Source organism: Vidua macroura, chromosome 6, assembly GCF_024509145.1.
Source record: "Vidua macroura isolate BioBank_ID:100142 chromosome 6, ASM2450914v1, whole genome shotgun sequence".
Classification (NCBI taxonomy): domain Eukaryota; kingdom Metazoa; phylum Chordata; class Aves; order Passeriformes; family Viduidae; genus Vidua; species Vidua macroura.
The window spans coordinates 25,019,779-25,024,441 of NC_071576.1; positions in this window are offsets into that span (position 1 = coordinate 25,019,779).

Here is a 4,663-nt window from a genome sequence, read left to right on the forward strand (position 1 = left end):
CTCCGCCGCTGCCACCGGCCGCTCCGCCCGGCCCGGTGCCTGCGCGCCCGCCCATTGGCCGAGTCCCGCCGCCGTCTAGCGTCACGACGCGCGCGGCGCTCTGGGAATTGTGGTCCGCCCTGAGAGGGCCGGCGGGGCGCTGTGCGGGGCCGGGGGCTTAGCGGCGGCTTTTCGCTTCCCTCTCCTGTCCCGGGACACTCACGGGACTGCTCGGCGCCGAGAGAGGCTTCATTGCGGCCGGGCAGAATTCCGTACCTGCCCGCGTCTCCCGCAGGACGCTGAGCGAGGCTGTGGCCCTGTGCGGTGGGGGGTTCGATCGTGGCCGTTCCCTACCTCACGTGTGGCCCCACCACCCTCCTGCCGAGGAGTTTTGCATCCTGGCAGTGCGTCCCTTATGGCTCGGATCTCAGAGAGGAGAGGTCCTTGTGGTTATTGAGGGGAAATTCTTTACTGTGAGAGTGGTGAGGAACTGGAAAAGGTTGTCCAGAGACGCTGTGGATGCTTCATCCCTGGAGGTGTTCCAGGAGCTTTTGGAACAAGGTGATCTTTAAGGTCCCTTCCAATTCAAACCATTTTATGATTCTATGAATAGTGGCCTCCCCAGCAGAACTTTCTTCTTCCCTAGTGTCATATGCTGTCCTGTACGTGTGCTATGCTTTAAACTAAGTCAGACTTAACTGAAAGTGGCAGCTGTCCACTGAGAGTGGATATGAGAACTGACTAAAGAGGTAATACTGCAATCTGTGCAGGTTTGGGATCATTTTTTTGGCTTTGAGTATCTGTACTTGTCTGTTCATTCACCAATTGCTATTAATTGTGGTACATAAGATGTACTGAATAGAAGTGACACTTTGTGGAAAAAGCTGTCCAAACTGTCCCCTTGCTCTGAGGGACCGATTAACTTCCCTCAGGACATACAAGGGAGTCTGGCAGGGATCCTCAAGAGTCCTGGAATACAGAGCTGGTTGTGGCCTGCAGGTCATATTGGTGATATCTTTGGGCCGAAGGTGAGCTCGCTTGTACTGCACAGGCTCACTCTTGAAATCTGGGCCAGCTGAAAGAGCAGTAGAAAAGCACAGTGTGTCTCAGTGATGTGATATGCCACTTCAAAGGAGTTAAAGTTGTGTGTGCCTGGCAGGAGCAGTTCTTCATATTGAGATCCAAATTTAGTCCCTCTCAGCTGTCTGGATGGATGTTATGGAGGCTATATTGTGAGGCAGTTAATAACTTCTGCGTTTCCCTATGGATTTCCACCTCCACAGCAATAGCTGCCCACCTCAACCACAATAACCATTGCTGTATGTTAGTCACTTCTTTTCTCCCACATCTCTGTATATCCAATGCAAGTAATTTCCCTGCATCTCCTCCAAGAAGAGTGTATGTAGGTGTGCCACCTCTTCTCCAAGAGCACTGAGAGAAAAACTAGGCATAACTGACCTCCCACCCTTCAGTGTGCAAACTCCATCCCTTCTCTTCTTGCTGTCTCTGGCTTTGTAGTCACCCAGGGACACAACACAACTTGGCATGCTTTCTCCATACCCATTACAATTTTCATCTTTTCTTCATAGATCCACAGAATGGTTTCAGAAGGAAAGGGCTTTAAAGATAATCTAGCTCCAACCCCCTGCCATGGGCAGGGACACTTTCCACTAGTTGCTCAGGGCCCCATCCAACCTGGCCTTGAACACTTCAGGGATGGGGTATCCACAGCTTCTCTGGATAACCCACTCCAGTTCCTCATCACCTTCACAGTAAAGAATGTCTTCCTAACATCTAATACAAACCTACGATTTGTAAAAGAACTGTAGCCCACGTGGGAATCCTGAGCGCTTTCCTAGATCCGCAGCAGTGGGCAGCTGCAGCTGCCGAAGCCACCTCTTCCTGCTGCCTGCGCTCCTCGCCGCGCTCCCGGCACCGCCGGCCGTGCGGAGGGAAGGGCCGGCTGTGCGGGGTGGGGCGTGCTCCGGCCGGGCCGGACCTCGGCCTAAGGCACCGGGCTGGCCTGGCCCAGCGTTTTTAGCCGTGGCTCTGGCTGTTTCATGGAGCAAGAGCAACTGAACTTGTCCCCAGGTTTTTCCCAGGAAACTTGTGAGTCCCCGAAGCCTGGCCAAGTGCTGGTTCACATAGCTTTAAAAACTGACCAAAGTAGTTACCAAGGTACTTTTTTTCCCCCCCTATCTGGTATTCTTTTGAGGTAGCCTGGTTAAAGTGTTAGTAGTGATGACTGATAGTCAATGGTCATGATCAGTCATAGCTGAAAGGAGCTAGGAGATGGCCTGAAACAACACCAGGAGACATCCCAGAAGAAAACCTAGACATTTCACCAGCTGCATCTGAATTTTTTTTTTTAAGATATCCATAGGAATTCAGAAAGGAAAAAAAAAAAAAAAAAGAAAAAAGAAAACATCCAAAACACAAAACCAGAAGTAAAAATGTCTAACAATCCCCAATTCAAGTGTTGCCTTTTGGACTAGCAAGATAAAAAGACTAGAAATCAAAGATTCTGGACTAGGAAAAAAAAAAAAGCAAACAAAAAAACCAAACCAAAACAAACAAACAAAAAAAAAAAACCACAAAAAAAAAAAACCAACTACTGGAAATAGTTGCAGGGAAAGGAATGGCAGGAAAACAGGAAACCTTTGGCTTGACTGTAATTTCCTATTCAAACAGTTGGAACTAGGTCTAAAGGAGCTAAAAATAAACCCCAGAAGGAAATCAAAGTTCTCATGCCCTGGTGGAAATAAGCAACCAAGATGAGGAGTTAAGACAGAAACTTTTTTTAATAACACACAACTCTACATGGTTCTATTCTGTTTATAGCCAGGAGAGGGGGGGATTACCCAGCTAAAGCAATATGTTGTGTGGAGAAAAAAAATGTACTGGCTGAAGTTAACTTGACTGTCCAAATGGAGTGCTAGAAAACGTAAGAGCAAAGGGTACTTCTGGCACTACATATGGGCACAGGGTGTATGGCAGCTTTTAGTTTATTTCCAGACTATAAAGCTAATTTATCAGATCACTTTTAAGCCCTTGACATATAAAGTGGCAACACCTATCTTAATCAGCTCTCTAGAGGCAAATGCTAGAAGGAGTGGGGAAAGAAGAAATTCTATCTGGCCTGTTAGAGGACTTGCAAAGATTTTTGTGTATAAATACATCTATGAATCCAGCCAACCACCAGACGACCAGTCTCTGGAATTACCATTTCATCAATATAAGCAAATGCAAGTGTTATGTGCCTAGAAAGGTGTGATTTTTTTTTTTCTGGATCATGACTTATGCCCTTCATTACAGTAAAATAACTATTAAGAAGGTGATTGTCATCATCCTCATCTGCTCGGTTCTGCATTTAATGGGGAGGTGGGGATTAACAGCTGGTGGGTTTTTTTGTGGTATTTTTCAACAATCAGAAAGAGACCATTAGCAGGGACAGTTGGCAACCATGCAAAATTCAAAACTGGAATTGAAAAAAATTGGATGCAATAACAATTGCTATTAATAAAATGCTGACTAGTACAGATGTTGGTATCTCCTTTCCCAATTTGAGACACTTTTAGAAAAAGCTAGGAAGGAAAGCTGTAATTTTACACCTAATTTATGGAATGGAGGCAGTGAGTATTTATCACTTTAGATTCTGAAAAGCAGTTCCTAACTTTCTGATTATAAACCTGATTGCCAGCTTTTGTTGTAGTGAGTAGTTGCATAGTAACTGAGTATTTCTGACAAGAAGAAGATTGTAAAGGGAGAAACCAGAAGTATATACATAATGTGAGTCATTAGGATACTGGTACAGATGAAACCTTGAAGGAGAAGCAGGGTCGAAAGAACTTTTACCATGTGTGCAATATAGTGCACTATATCTTAATGAGTTGGAAATAACTTCTCATTAGGAGTCTCTCCCATGTCAAAGATGTAGCATGTCTTGGACTGATCATCACAAGTCTGGTTGTTGGGGTGAGGTCCTCCCAAGGTGACAGAAGAGCAACCTCTTAGCCAGAAAGAAGTGGTTGCCCTGGGGTGTCTGGACTCTAGCAAACAAAATTATTTCACTTTCTATCACTAAAAAAATTATACACTGGATACTTTATTAAATCTAATTCTTCACCCTCAATTTGAAAGTGGAATATTAGGAGGTAGGTCACAAGAACTCTGAAAAGACTATTTGCATGCAGGTCAAGATCAGCAGCAATTTAAAGTAGCAGTCATGGAGTGCCAGTTATGAGCTATGTTTGAAGGCTGTTGGATGATGTTCATTCCTCAGATCATGGGGGTTTTTTTAGGCAAAATACTTTGATATATGCAGCAAAAGGTGTAAAGTTGTACCAATCAAAATAAACACAAAGAGATATGACCTATTTCTAAAATATCCATTTTCCTCCTGCGGGTGACATAACAGGAGAGATCGGGGCAAAATATTTCCTTTGATAGAAAGGAAATAATCTGTAAAAAATTCTCCCCAAGAGGCTGGCAGACATGTACAGGGTTTCTTTTGTGCATTTGTCAATATTGCAAAACTATTTCAGAAGTTGGGAAAGAAAAATAAAACAGTGGTTGAGTGTTTGAGTACTTTTGGTTAAAAGAAAAGTTGTTGCAACTTCCACTGTATCAGAGTATTCACATTTCAAAAGCTCTTTCCTATCAGATATGGGTGCTAGTGCTTACA